Source organism: Puntigrus tetrazona, chromosome 20 (assembly GCF_018831695.1).
Source record: "Puntigrus tetrazona isolate hp1 chromosome 20, ASM1883169v1, whole genome shotgun sequence".
Taxonomy (NCBI): domain Eukaryota; kingdom Metazoa; phylum Chordata; class Actinopteri; order Cypriniformes; family Cyprinidae; genus Puntigrus; species Puntigrus tetrazona.
This window is the reverse complement of record NC_056718.1, coordinates 3044247-3060656: the sequence shown is the minus strand read 5'-3', so window position 1 is coordinate 3060656 and position 16410 is coordinate 3044247. Positions and strand designations below refer to the sequence as shown.

General features: G+C 37.7%; 1 pseudogene; it reads right to left on the bottom strand.

The window, feature by feature from the left end:
- Positions 1–451: 451 nt before the first annotated feature.
- LOC122324799 lies at positions 452–9705 on the bottom strand (annotated as a pseudogene).
- Between the last annotated feature and the right edge of the window lie 6705 nt (positions 9706–16410).

The window sequence follows — 16410 nt, the reverse complement described above, 5'->3', positions numbered from 1 at the left end:
TTATAATAATAAACATACGTGATTTACAAGGCAGACCGATCACGTAAATACGATTTTGCAGGATTTTTTTGCAATGGGTAGGTTTAGTTGTGGAGTTAGGTCTGATCATTCATACAGATTACACCCATCAAAATATGTTATTGTTTTTACAGTCAGATTGGTAATTAAAACAATCCACACACTGCATTTAAACAGATGCAACACAACACTGTCATTATTTTTACGCCTGCTAGAGGGTGCTTAAATTAAAAATTTAAATGTATGTCATATAAGGTACTTGCACTAATGACCTATAGGGTTCGTTTTTTGTTGGAGGACAGGCTGCATTAAATAAAAGACCTAAACTTTATCAGGTTCAGGTAATTAACTATTAATTAATTTTCTGTCTTTCTGACTCCAACTCAGCTGTTTGTCTACATTACAGTTGTTGTGGTCGGAAATAACAAAGTTTTTAAGTGTCCTGTTCATCACTGTCCTTCTGCTGTTGGGTGACTGGCTGGTTGCATGAAAAATCTAGAAGCGAAATAGGGTCTCCTTTGCTTCTGTTTGCTCCCCTCTCACGTCTAGTGATTCCTCTGCTGCTTGCCTTTGAAGATATTGTCTGACCTCGAAAAAGCTGAGCCTGACGTTTACAGAGACCCACTTTGCTGAGCAGTATAAAGACATCTCCTTGGAAGGCCTTGGTGAAGATGGCATATAGGAAAGGGTTAGCGCAAGAATTCAGAGGGTAAAAGAGCACCAAGAGGATCTTGGAGTTTGACACAGTGATGAGTGGGTGGTCAATGCAGCGGTCATAGCATACATCGAAATCGGGTGCCATACAGAGGAAGTCTGTAAAATGAGCACAGCCATACGCTTGGCAATGTTGGTGTCTTTGTTGGCAGACTGATGACTGGGGTTGTGAACAGCACAATAGATCTTGATGTAACACGCACAAATGACCAGAAAAAGCCAGGATGTTAAAAACAAGCACACATAGGATGTAGATCTGGTCCACAAGTGTCTGGGTGTCCATGGGCAGGCAAATACTGACCTTTTGATAGCTGCTGACCCCAATGAGAGGCATAAGAGCCAATAAGAGGCAAAAGATCCAGCCTACCAGCATGATGACTGAAGCATGGGACAGGCGCAACTTACGGTCCAGTCGCATGGCGTATGTGATAGCATACCAACGTTCCAGAGTAATAGTGGTCAGTGTGTAGACTGAAAGTTCACTAGCAAAGACAGAGAAGAACCAGCTAGGCTGCATCCTGGGCCTGTCTGCCAATCAATAGCATGATTGTAGTATTCCAGAACGTGTGTGGAGGTCAACGGAAGCAATCAGCAAAGGTAAATACCCATACACAGATCAGCAAAGGCCAGGTGGCACATTAAAAACCTTGAAAACCGACAGTTTGTAGTGGCTGGTGAGCAGCACCAAGAGTACCAGCAGGTTTCCCAACACAGCAAGCAAACTGACAAACCACACAGATACCCTTAGAGCTAAAACCCATGATGTCCTCACATGGGTTGAACTCGTCAGGAGCAGGAAAACAGGCAACGTCCTCTCCTCTTCACACACAATGTAGTCATAGCGGCTGTCAAACTCATGGCTGGTGTCTTCCTGGGGGTTCTTCAGCGTGTCGCCAAAGCCCACATCATCGTCTGGGTGCCCACCAAAGTAGGTGTGGTAGTGCAGGTTGCTGTAAAAGTCCTGAGTGGTCATAGGTGTCTCTAAAGAGGTTATCACCTGAATCAATGCCAGGTTCCATGCTGCTGTGCAGGCCAGGAATAGTAAAAGTTCCCACAGATCTTTTTTGAAGTTGGTTATACCTGGCAGTGAGGTTACATATGATGTCCTCTAAGTACCTGCCATTTAAAAAGCAAAAATCCTTATTTTTCCATTCCAAAAAAACTTTAAAAAAGCCATAAATCTTTGTGCATGCTCCCTGAAATCTTCATAATATTCAGAATTTTTAATTAGTTTAGGCAACCAATTATATGATACCATAGTTCAGTCTTATTACAATGAATAATCAAAACTACAAACCCTCTTTTTTTCTTCAAGTTCTTGAATGCACAACAGTGGCTGGGGTAGGTAAGGTCTGCTGTTATCACGTGTCTGAAAGTCTTGATTGGTGGTAGTTTTTTGAGGGTCCAGACATTTCGAGCACAGAGTTCTCAGTGACTCCAAGCCTCTGGTCGGTAGAAAGTGACAGCAGATTCTGATACATCACTGATGAAAAAAAGAAAGGCTAAGATAGCAAGTAAACTTCCTAAACAATAAAACACCAATCATATATTTTTGTCTTGAGAGGATTCTGTATTTAAAGTCTCATTTTCATATAAGCAGATATTTTCTAATTTATACAGCACTCAAGGTGCTCTAATATGCAGTATTCTAATAATACTATAGAAATGTTGCTGTCAGTGTGTTCTGGCACAATATTGTAAACAGTTGATCAAGTCTAAAGTGAATGTAAGATGGCACAATAGATACACTGTCAAAAGATGATGCATTTGGGCTTGCAATGTAAATGCAGGCTTAGGCTAGCTGTGCTGCCTGTTCTCTCCAAAAGAATAAACACAGAAACCATATTTTTCATAAACCATAAACCCGTCTGTTTTCAGCCATCCCTTTAGGATTATAACCCTTAGGGTGAAAAATACCCATTATAAAATGAGCTTGTTGTTGTTGTTTTTGTTTTGAACAGATGTTCCAGTGAGTCTATTGAGCAACATATGTTTAAAATTTAGAAGAAGAGGAAGAAGACCTGAACAAAAAAAAAACTGTTGCAGCCTGCTTGTCAGATTTTTTCATTTTGAGATAGTTAGCCAGTGATCTCATAGCAATGATTTCACACTGAGCTGACTCCTGAGAGGGTAGCTGAGGGGCCACATTATTAACTTATTAAAGAATTATGATTTCAGCAGGCCTACATTAGTAGACAGATAAGATTACTATAGTCAACATCCTGCATTCACATGAGAAGATATTTTTGCACTTTGCAAAAAAAAAGTAATAGTAACACAGATGAAGAGTAGTGTAGATTTAAGTCTGTTATGAACATATAGTTTTCGTCAAATCAATTAAAAAACTGTTTAGAATTCATCCAGCTGCTTCTGTCACGTCATTACTAAACACCAGTGCCACTGGAAGCCATGTATGCTCATGCCATTACACTACAGTCCAGCTGACAGAGAAAATTAACAGCTGCTGTTAACAAACAGATTAAAGAAAAGAGCAAGAAATTAAACTACAGCTGACTTCAGACCCAGAATTAAATGAAATTCCTGTCATAATCTACAAAAATTCTATGAGAATTAATAGACATTTAGATGCTATACTGAAAACATTTTGTTTGACCTCACCATTGTGGTGATCAATGTTTGCTGAAGTTTGACCCTTTCAACACTATTTTTTTTGGTTACTATAACTGTCCTAAGAAACATTTTTCTTATAGCAAAAAGAAAGGCCAGGAAATATTGTAAATAAATATTCTGTATCCTAGTCATTTTGAATCAGCTTTCTTCTCTGATCTCATTCAATGGTTGATTGTTAATGACATTGTGTGTTTTATTATTAGTCTAATATTATGTAATGGTACTGCAAAAAAAATATTATGCACAGAACCTTTAGTATTACAGCATAATTTAGACACAAAAACGTCAAGAATCAGCATAGAAATCTCAACAATGGTCAGTCAAAAGCTTCATGCTGCAATACATGCTGAGTACTAGCATAGTACAAACCTCACCCATAACTCCCAGCATGCATTGCAAAATTAATAAATTATGCAACTGAATTATATACTATTTTTTTTCTTTCTATGTGCTTTTATTTCCCTTTTGTTTTCGTGTTATATTTTAGTAGCAATTTTGGTGGTATGTTTATTTATTTTGGTTGATTGTCACCGTTGTTAAGATTCATACGCTGAATTCTGTAGCACCATAGAGCTTTATATTTTTTGACAGTAATGTTTATTCTATTGCTGTAGTGTGTTATTATAACAGAACTTTTGTGAGAAAAAGACAACAAGGGGTAAAATCTGTGAAAAGTCAAGGTTCAAGAACCCAACTAAAGCTAAATCCTATTTATTGATGTGTTCTTGTTCAAGAACAAGAAGAATATCATCAGTACTTAAATCTGTCAATAAGCACTTCTATAGCCAACTGACAGAAATATCAGTATGGTCAGTAATGTGTGAAGCTGGTAATGCTGATTTAGGAGTTGATTGATCATATCTTGAGTGATATAATGTCTTAATTTTATTTGATTTTATCTGTGTCTAAAGGCAGGTAGTTCTTGTGTTTCATTCAGTAATTCTGTTTGTTAACAGTAGCTGTTCATCACTTAATTAATCACAGAATTGTCTCATTAACTTCACTGAATGAGTGTTACTTTAACATTCTGTAGCATTAGTACACATTAGTAGCATTCATTTAAAATTGATGATTTTTTTTGTAGGGTTAATCATTGATGTTCTAATGCTTTATTTAAAGACAGTAATTGTGCAGTTTTTTTAAGTGTTTTCTGTATAAATATTGAAGGATTTTTTTTCCCTAGTGAACTCAACTGATATGTTATTAACAACATGTGTACAATACTAGTATTTTACAAACTGTTTGAAGCTAGAGCAGAGTTAATTTCCATGGAAGTATAACAGTAGCAAGCTGTAAAAATAAAGAGCTGTGAATTAACGGTAGAATTAACCCTGCAGCCAGAAAATAAGAGGGTTTTTTAGTGCACACACACACACACACACAAAAATAATCTAGTGCTTGGCAGGTCAAAAATTTGTTTTAATGACAATATAAATAAATAAATAAATAAATAAATAAATAAAATACTTTTAACAATTGTAAATCAACTTTTACCAACAGACCCAGCAGACACCGAATGTGATTATGATTGTGCATTAGTTATGAACACCTGCTGTTATTGAGAATTACAGAGGATTAAATGGTGATGTTTTATTGGTTAAAATGCTACCATAATGGAGATCAGTGATTGGGCTCTTGACCCTTTTACTAATTTAAAGCAACATACTTTTAAGCAATTACAATGTTATTTCACAGCAAATATTTGTTTGTTGCTGAACCAAACTTTTAAGTAGCAGATGAGCTTGTTCTGCACTTATTTCTATGCTTCTCAACAGCACATGTAGTGTTACAGAGAGAGCTAACACAAGAGTTTAAGGGTCAAGAGCCCAACTAATGCAATCACTGATCTCCATGATGGTGGCATCATTTCAATAAAACATCAGCATCTGATCCTCTGCTAATCTCAAAGTGTCATTTAAATAAGACAATACATAAATGTAACATTTATTTCTACGTAACATAATTTGTTTATCTTAAAAGTTTATTTTATTAAACATATGCTCACAAAAACATCAACAATGTGAACTACTGAATTTCAGTAAAGATTACTATTGTAAACTTGATTAGTCTACTTAAGATTGTATATTCATACAACTTAACCTTATTTTCTTGTGTAAAAACTAAAATGGTTTGGTTCAATGTGTTTTCCACACAATTTTCTAGTACTGTCAACTAATTCAGGTTAAGCGTGCATACACATGCACACACAGATACACACACACACACACACACACACATACACACACTATGAACTGTGCAGACTTTCCACAGACTTTCATATTTTATATACCCTAAACCTACATCTGTTTGCATTGTTAGACTTTCAGATAAACATAATTTAATTTTTTCCTTGTTGTGATCACAGGTTGCTCCCCACAATGACAAAAATTGTATTTACAAAACTTTAAAAAATCAAAATTTATTATTTAAAAAAACATTTATGAATAAGGGAGCAAGCCCTGGGTAAAAGAGCTCAGAGAGAACTAAAGACGCTGAATCTCAAGTGCTTTCATGAGAAAAACAAAAGGCACTCACAGGAGCATTGGCCCAGTGCTTGTCCCAGCAAACATTCTCTCATCCAGCCTTGTCAATTGTTTATTTCTATGCAGGTACCTGCAAAGAAAAGGAGTATAATGGTGCTTATCATGCTATCATTAAATGTTAAAGATTAAATTAAAAACCAGACCTTTTGTGTTGCTTGCTATATGCCTCGAACAAGCCCATAAAATATTTAGTATGTAAACTTGTTCTTTCATCTGGCTGATAGAAAAATCCCATTGATTTGTATTGAAGAAGGATATAAGCACACACAGCAACCAGAATACAATAAAGACCATTTGTTGACCATTTAGCAAAATGCCACCATACCATAGTAACACATTTTCTATAGAAAATGCAATCTCCAATAATTTTATTCTAAATACACTCTTTTAACATGAGTTCCTTTAAATACACTACAAAATTGTAATAATGTTTTGGTCCCACTTTATTTTAAGTGGCTCTAATACATGTACACTTAGTAACTCAATGTGTATGTAGTTGGTACATTGTTTTTACAGCTCTAATGTAACTACATATATGTAACAACAATGGTATGTGTAAATACAAATCTGAAACAGGTCTGACAGCACTTTTTGGTAAAGAAAGTGTTACACTTTATATTAAGTAAACAATTCATATGGGTTTATTATAGAATTACTCAAATGATACACAGCCGGAGTCTTTTTAACCGTAAATTGCGGTTGGTGTCCAGAATGTTACACTTAATATTAATTGGACAGTTCCTGATTAGTTGCCATGTAAATACATGGTGCTGAAGTACACCAACTCCACCGACTCGAGATTCAACTCCTCCTAAACCAACCCCAACACCCCATCCCCACCACCCCCGGATCTCACTCCGCCACTAAGCCTACCCATTCCAGCAGTAATTAGTAGGCGAATAAAAGTGTTATTACCAATGTCCTGTTACACATGTACCACATGTACACGTACCATTCTAAAGGGCTTTTACGTGTGTAGTAGAAATATTATAGCTCCAATACAATGTACCGATGTGTACACTGTTTTTACATACTACATACACATCTAGTTACTTTGTAAATACACATATATTAGGGCCACAATATGAAGTGGAGTTTTCCTTTTTCTTCCCTCCTGGAAAACAAGATAAAAAACTGAATGCTGAAGAAAATTACTCTGTGCAATGTGATTTCTAAAATTACATGAATTTCACAACCATGCTGGATGAATTCTCTAGTGCAATGTAACAGCCCATCAAGGCCTGCCCAACAAGCCCAACAAGGCTTTCATCAGGTGCCTTTGTCCTAGTTTAGCAGTCCAATGTAAACATGCAAACCATATTAGCAAGAGACATTAGCAAGAGATTACAATCTAACAGAGTTTGAGATATAAGGGAGATTGACAATAATATCCTTTATTCTCAATAGAGTTTAATGACACAAGAAGTCACAATAGTAAATATTATGCCCCCCAAAGTGCCCTTTACTCTAAGAATAAACTCTTAGGAAGTGAATGAGAAAATAAACCATAAAAGTTCCATACAGTGTCCATAAACATATTGTATGCCTAAAGCAGGGATCTGCAACACTGCTCCTGGAGACATTCTGCAGGCTTCAGTTGCAAAACAGTGCCAACACACCTGTCTATAATTATCAAGTAACCCTAAACACCTTGATTAACTGTTTTAGTTGTGTTTGAGTGGAGCTGGAGCTTGAAAACTCTTGACTAAAGCAATACGATAGCTTTGTGTGAGCTACAGACCATATTTTAAGTCTTTAAATAACATAGGAACTATAACACAGAAGTGTTTGCTGTGTTTTTGGAATGGTGTATGATAAGAGAAAGAGAGAAAAAAGGTTTTTAATGTAATTAATGTAATTTTTTTTTCATGTTTGGGTAAACTATGCTGTTAATGATCAATGTGATCATTAATGATAAATGTGTTGTATCAAACTTGTAGTGCTGAATTGTTTGAATTTGTGTTATACAAGTTTTTATAAAGAGCCTTACACTGAGTCCAGCTTTGTGCCATTGAAAGCATGATGTTGTACTTTCGTGAAGCCATTGCTGTATAGCCTTCTGTTGAAAAAACAGCAAAAATAACAATCATGTCTTTGTGCAAAAAATCAATCTAGCTAATAACAGTACTTCTTGTTCAGATTTTGAAAATACAGAGTAGATGTACAGTATAAATAGCCTCTCTAGGAGATAGAGATGCTAATTACTCAGTATACTAAAACTAATTGTACCAGAAACTAGCCTGTTCTAAAAAGGTTTATTTTTATTCAATCACTAGATTCCTTCTGAATATAACTATAACAATAGTTACACACAAAAAAAGTGAGTATGAGGGAATATGGCGAGACTTACACTGACAGTAGATCATTGGTAATGCCAAGAAAAGCATTAGCTGGAATTTCAGTAATATAGGGATTATCGCTTAGTTCTCTGCAGGAAAAACAGAAATGCATTAAAGGAAAACACTGATCTGTATGAAAAATGCTGCATTACTACTTACAGTAGGAAGTATGAGTTATCAGCCTGGATATTGGTCAGGACAGGGAAGATGGTGAGTCCTGTGTTGAATAAGCCTCTGAAAATAAAACACTTATTATTTCAAATACTTATGCAGTGTCCACACTGATTTTATTGCTAGAGGTAACTGCACTTTTGGTTACAAATCAGTGTTCCAACAAAAATCAAACATGTAGTATATTTTCAATAAGTTTAGTTGCAATTTCAAAGAGAAATGACCACTGAGTGGTGTTAAAACAAAGGTTCAGTACACAAACCCTGGCACATTTTTATTATGTTAATATAGACAGTTCTTTTGTATTAGTATTTTGGCAGTTCAGAATTTAAATATCTGTGTACTCTTGCTAAATATTGCTGTAAAAATGCATGGAAATATGTTGGAAAATCATGTTGGAAATATGGGAGTAAAGTCAATTACATGCTGCAAGTTAACAAGATTAAACAATGAACAGCTTTTATATTATTATATATTTATATTATTATATATTTTATATATTATATAACTAACTATAGCAATCTGACAAGTTATTACATTGCTACATGTTCAGTTTTTTTTTTTTTTTGGCATAAACCTACAAAAAAAATTAAAAACAGGAAACATGACAAAACACACACACACACACACACACACATATATATATATATGTGTGTGTGTTTTATCATGTTTCCTGTTTTTAATTTTTTTGTAGGTTTATGCTAAAAAAAAAAAAAAAAAAAAAAAAACTGAACATGTAGCAATGTAATAACTTGTCAGATTGCTATATAGTTATATAATATATTTTTTTTTACAATATAATATAATTTTTTTTTTTTACAATATGCAGACAACAAGTAGAAAGTGTTTTGCTCACAAATACTGTAATTTAGGGAGATTCCTAAAAGCCTCTGGATGGATGAATGTTAAATTTCTTGTGTTTCTTATTTCTCTGAAACAAGAGACAGAGTGAGAGAGAGAGAGAGAGAGAGAGAGAGAGAGGTTACATGAATTGAAAGTGTAGTGCTTTTTTAAAAGTGATAGGATCCTACAGCATTATGCTTGAATATAACAGAATTACAGTTATTTTCTCTTGTTCAGTTTATTCAGCCAGATATGCCATATGAAAGCACAATTTCTAGTATAAGAAAACCTCCACAAAGAAAGTACTTCGGCACTTCGGTTTGGTGTTATTTGTGGTTTTGTGACAGAGCCCTGACATTCCTGTCATGTCTTTATTTTGTCTTCGAGTGTTCTTAAGCCACATACTCTCTCATCTGCATGCCTTGTTTTGTGTTTCTGGCACTCATGTCTTGAGTTTCGGTTTCGAGTGGGGGTTCGGACACTTGCGCTCCATGTTCTTTCTTGTTGTGGGAGTGTGCGAGTTCACTTGGGCTGTATTCTCCACTGTCCAATTTTGTGGTTTGTCTTGTGGTGTTGCATGCAGTTAGTGTTTTATTGTCTAGTGTTTTTCATTAGCTGCATGCTTGTCATGTTGTGATGTCTTGTTTGATAGTCTAATATTAGAGGTTCGATTGCTCCTGTCTGCTGAGAGGTTTGAGTGTTTGTAGCCCTGTGTAGCTTCGCTCTTCTATTTATCACTCTCTGTTCTTTTTAGTGATCAAATATAACTACTGATACTATCTATTAAACGAATCTAACAAATTTTACCATTGATCGTCAATCTAAAACTGTGCAGTGTAACACTCAAGTAAGTGTATCACTCTCATTCCCACCCACTTTACACACCTATTATTGTTTCCGTTTAATTTCTCCCTTTGTTTATTTTTTAACAAGCTCATCAAACAACAGTAATAAATAAATCACTCACGGTGAGTAAATGGCTTTTCCTTTCCTATCTCTCTCTGTTGGCGAGCAGGGAACATTCATATGTCATGTGATAAATGCAGGGAAATAGCTAGGCTGACAGAGAAGGTTTTAGAATTAAAGACATGCATCCAAACTTTAATTAAGGACAGTAAGAATGTGAGGGCTGTAGATACGGTTTTGAATGCAAGTAGTTCAGTGAATCCTGTACATTGTTCCCTTCCGGCATTAGAGCCCGTGCAGCAGGGCAACTGTGAGGCACCCTAGTCGTGGGTAAAAGCACACCGTTCTGATCAGAACATCAAACAGGTTCTCCTCACTCAGTTAAGCACCCACTGAGAAACCTGATGAAAGTGCTCTAGTAATTGGTGATTCTATTGTACATATTGGCAAATTTAAAAGTGCTTTGTAATGCTAAATGTAAATTCAGTAAAACTGTTATTCATGTCAGTGCTAATGATGTTCGACTTCATGAGTTATTCCTGTTTGACTCTGCTGTATATGATCTCTGCCTGGTAACCTGTGTTTTTGATTCTTTGATTTGCCCTCTTGTATTGTTTGTCTGATTGGACTGTATTCTGGTTTTGACCTATTGCCTGCCTACTTACTCTGCCCCTGGATATTTCCCTGTATTTGCCAACTGCTTTATTTGTTGCTGACTCTCTGCCTGCCTATCACTCTGTGTATCGCCTTGCCCTTATTAAACTTCTGTGCATGGATTCCAACTCAGCCTTCATGCTCTCAACCATCAAGAAACCAAGTTTGTATCTGAAGAACAGAAATGTGCTTTTATGATGGCGCTATTAACTGGTAGAGTGATTGAGTGCATCTGTTTGGGACAATGACCCAATACTGAGATAGTATTTCATTCAGCAACTTTGTGAGGTATTTGAATATCCGGCAGGCAGAAAAGACATATCCATGCAACTCTTGAACATAACTCAGGGGAATCGAACTGCAGCTGATTTCGCCATTGAATTCCGAACTCTTGCTGCACAGAGCAGTTGGAATGATGTCGCGCTAAAAGTGCTATATCTTCAGAATTTAAACACCGACCTCCAAACCGAACTGGCTTGTTGACAACCTCATGCGCCAAAGCACCTCACTGTAAGACCAACAGAAAGGGTCTCCAAAAATCACCTACATCAGCCACAGTCAGTGTATACCAAAGCTTTATTGGTGAAGGAATCACCAGCCAGAACCAAACTTTTACCCTACAAGTAGGCATCCTCCATCAAGAATCTATCACACTATAGGTTGTGGATTCCCCCAAACACAAAGTAATTCTGCGATTCCACTGGCTTTATGTCCATGATCCTCATTTCATGGCAACATGGTGAGTTAGTTAGTTAGTTTCTGTCATGATCAATGCCTCCCAAAAACCATACCCTTGTCTTACCACGAGTATTGAAAGCCCTGAAACCAAGCCACCCAAGATCCCATCATGTTATCAAGATCTCACAGAGGTATTTAGTAAGATCAAGGCCACACAATTACCTCCACATAGACCCGGTGACTGTGCTATTGATCTGCTACCCAACGCTATTCCCCAAAAAGCAAGGTTTACCCACTGTCTCGCTGTTCACGGTACCCGGCATCGAGGCTTTTGTGTATTTGAATGTATGTGTGCAGGATTGGCTGTTCTTGAGGATGTGATTAGCGAATCCTGATGGGGGCGTCTTTAAAAGGCGGCGCTCCCAAAACATCGAGCTCACTTCGGCGTTTGCGGCTATGGCGTGAAAAGCTCCGGATTCGCTGCAGTCACCAGATCATCTACATCCCTCGTCGTTATTGTTTGTGTTGCTTTCAGTTAACAACAAAAGATTAATGTTTATGTCACTACTCTGGAGCGTAGGAGAGGTCTGCCCTTTATTTTTGATATAATTTTGCGATGTGTTTTTGCCTAGGGAGTTAGGGAAGTTGATTTGTATTTTCTTTTCCCTTATCCTTAGGTAATTTATATATTTTATTTTATTAAGCTCTTTTGGTTTATAACTGGAATCCCGTTAAAATATCTTATTCACATCTCACCCTTTAAAATGGGCCGTAACACTCGCACTGAAAGCCAGGCGATGGATGGAGTACATCACTGAAGCCCTCAAGCCCTTCTATGTCAACAGCTGCAGCAGGATTCTTTTTTGTTGAAAAGAAGGATGGTGGGTTAAGACCATGTATTGATTATAGAGGGCTAAATAATGTTACAATTAAGTTCCGCTACCCTTTGCCATTGGTACCATCAGCATTAGAACAACTGTGGGAGGCCACTATTTTCACCAAACCTCAGACGAATGGAAAAAGGCTTTTCTGACCACAAGAGGGCACTATTAGTACCAAGTTATACCATATGGACTCAATGCGTCTGCGGTTTTCCAATCATTTATTAACTCGATCTTCAAGGACATCATAAATCAGTTTGAGGTGGCGTACATCGATGACATACTCAGAGTCAGAAAGCAAACACATTGACCACATCAGAACAGTTTTATCTTCTGGAAAATTAACTTTATGTGACATCCACAAAACCTCATTCCTCTGATAACATATCAGCCACCAAGGTGCCTATCACTGTGTATCATCTTGCCCTTATTAAACTTCCGTGCATGAATTCCAACTCAGCCTTCGTGCCTTCATTACAGCCAGTCGGAGATCACTAAAAATAACATTAAAGAGTTCAGACACTGTAATATGCTCTGGTCCCCTCAGGACCCAGGTCAGGAAGTAGACAGACTGGCTAAACCGACCGTCTGCTAGCCGCCTCAACATAACAGAAGGCAGTTAATTCTCAGCACACAGAGACTTCATCAAACATGAATCAAACAATTACCAAATTTACGAGTTTCAGCAAGAAACTTTACTGACTAGCAGAGCAATTGACTGGGCCACTGCAGTTTGGGAGTCTGACCCACATTTTAAAATATCTGTGGATTATTTCCTTCAGCAGCTCAGAGAGGTGTTTGAATATCCTGCTGGTGGCAAGGATATTTTGAGTCAACTCATCGACATCACACAAGCCAACCGCACAGCTGCCGGTTTGCCATTGGATTCAGAACCTTCGCTGCGCAGAGTGGTTGGAATTATGTAACGCTGAAGGCAATGTTTCAACACAGTCTCACTGCCGACTTACAAAGTGAACTGGCCTGCAAAGGAGAGGACGCATCATTCACTGAAATCGTTAACCTGGCAATAAAGATTGATAATCCCAGACATCAAGCACCTGCATGTAAGTCATGCCAACGTTTACCAAGTCAAGTTAAAACTCAAGTATCTATTGAACCATGTGATTATCAAGAACCTATGGAAGTTAATAGCCAAAGGCTATCTACGGAGGAACACGAATATTGCAGGTGACTCACAGCAACGCTGAATGTCCTCACAAGATGGCTGCCACACCCCAGGTAAATACTGATCACTTCTATTTGCTATGTAATAAGAAACATACAATGTCTGTAGTGATAAGAACTGATCTTGTCCTGACAGCGATGATTGACTCCGGGGCTGCCTTAAACATCATCAGTCACCAAATGATCATGAAAAACCACATTTCCACACAACCATGTGAAACACCCATAAAGATCAAGACCATCAATGACAATTTCATTGGAACTGGAATAACACATCAAACACAGACTCTAACACTTCAAGTGAGCATGTTCCATCGTGAGGACATCACATTCAACATTGTGGACTCTTCCAAGTATGAGATCATTCTGGGACATTCATGGCTGTCAGCTCATGATCCACACATCTCTTGGGCCCAAGGGTGAGCTCATTAAATGATCCCCAACATGCATCAACCAATGTTTTTGTTATGTGTTGCTCTACCAGTATAGAGAGCCCAGAGACCCAGAGGAGTGAAGTGAAAATCCCTCATGTTATCACAAAAGGTTTTCAGTAAAGTTAAGGCTACCCAACTACCTCCTCACAGACCACGGGACTGTGCGATGACCTCCTCTCAGCGCCATGCCCCCAAAAATAAAGTTTATCTGCTATTTCTTTGTGAAATTCAAGCTATGAAGGAGTACACTGATGAGAGCTCTCAGTTCTGGTTTTATTCAACCATCTTGATAAACAAACCTCAACTAGTCCAAATGCAACGCATCAATTTAAATCTAGATTAAAGATTATTTTTAACGTAGCCTACATATAACACACTAATACACTTTAATTATTCAAATCCGTTAAAGGATTGCTAGGCTGCATTAATTAAATCAGCTGGAAACAGAACACTCCTCATAAATCAAGATGTATTCGTGACATCATAAAAAGAATGGCATCTGCGCTAATATTAGTCTTGTTTCTTTGTTATTCTGTTTCTCAGTTTGTATCCAGATTAGATGGTGGATCAGCACCCAGAGATTATGTTCATCAGAGACCAGAACACCTAGATGTGAAATTGTTAATTGGGTAGTTCACTGAAGGTATAATAACCACCCTTCACCCTCTGAGTAATGTTGGAACTGTCCAGCTGTGTCGAGGGTTCAGTAAACGGCTGCCTGAATTCCTAAGCAACACTGGGTCCATAATGAAAAAGAAAAGACTAAAATGATGAGTATTCTAGAATATTTCAAAATTAATGGTAATTATGAATGATACCTAAAATTAACAATCACTTGAAATTGGAATCAGATTAGGCACAGAGCAAGATCAAAATTGAAACTAAATTCTGATAAGTTCAAAAAGCGCAAGGCAAGACCAGACATGCATTAAACCTTCGACCAGGGCCTCTGGATTCCGTTCTCTGGGAAAGGGGGACCCTTACACAAGTGTGACAGCACATGTCCATATGGCATTGGCCCTTTCTGATCACAATAGTGGACATAGGTTTGCTACATTTTGATTGGATCTTGGTGGACTAACATAAGCAAAAACCATACAATGCCATCAGATAAATATGCCAGGACAATGACCAGACAACTCTTTCTAAGAAGAAAGACAGGACTTCTCATTGGTCAAAATGCACTTTCTGCCTTTCACCCTCCAACAGTGTCATGAACCGCGCCCTCTGTGGCTCTCTCTGATGGCCACCAGAGGAACCCTCTCAGAATATTAGCCCTCAGAACTCTTGATCTTGCCTGAGAAATCTTGATCTTGCCCAGGCGTACCTCATTAGACTGCTATATAAGCTGCTACCAGCTTTTACTCATTGCGAAGTCTTATTCTTGCTTTGTCTGGTAATGCCAAGCGTTTGTTCTATTGTTGTCTTTCTGTGTTTGACCTTGCTCTGTGTTTCGTTTTCGCTGATTGTTTGCTGCTTACCCATTGACCTATTGCCTGCGTCACGTCGACTCTGATTCTGTCTGCCTGACTCGACCATTGCCTGACTCTGTTTTTGACTCTGCCTGCCTTGTGTTATTTCTGCCATTGTTACCAAACCTTGCCTGTTTGACTATTCTCATTAAAGAGCTCGCGGATGGATCCGAATGCTTCTGACCCCTAATTACAAACAGACTGACTACTAAGGTTTTGGCCTGTGACTGCCATAAAAATCCTTTAAGACATCTGGAAGCAACAGCACTGGCTGAAACAAACTGAGGCATCACAGAGAATCCATCAAACCCATTCATAACTATGTTCTTAAGCCTTAAACTGATGCAAACTACAACACACAAATTTTATACATTATTTTATAAATATGTATTCTCAGTGAAAGTGATGCATAGTAATCTTACACAAACTCAACTCTATTGGACAAAGAAATGCATGCATGGCAGTTCAATCTTCTTCCATCAAGTCAAATGAATTCTGGTTCTGAGAAACTTTAGAGCTACATCATGTCCCCTGCTCTGATGGAATCAGCCAATCACAGCATGGAAAATGGAGAAGCACCAGATTGCAATCTCCTCCTCATCAGAAGGTGAATCTTCCTAAAAAAAAATCCTTGTTCTGAGTGTCCTTGTTCTTAGTCTGAATACTGCAATGGAAAAGAAGTTAACAGATACACTGTTTTGAGTCTGAGCCCCACATGAGTGAGACAACAGCAGATCAACAAGTTCTAAGTCTTTGGCACGCCCAGAGAGACACTCACAGAAACAATCATTCTGAGTTTCCATTCCATAAGGGGAGGAGCCATCAACATATGCCAATTCCTGAGTCACTAGCTTCAAGGCAACAACAAATAAGACAACGTTCTAAGTATAGTAAGGAGCTGAATCAAAAACCTGTAAATGCAATAAGACTAATCTGAGAAG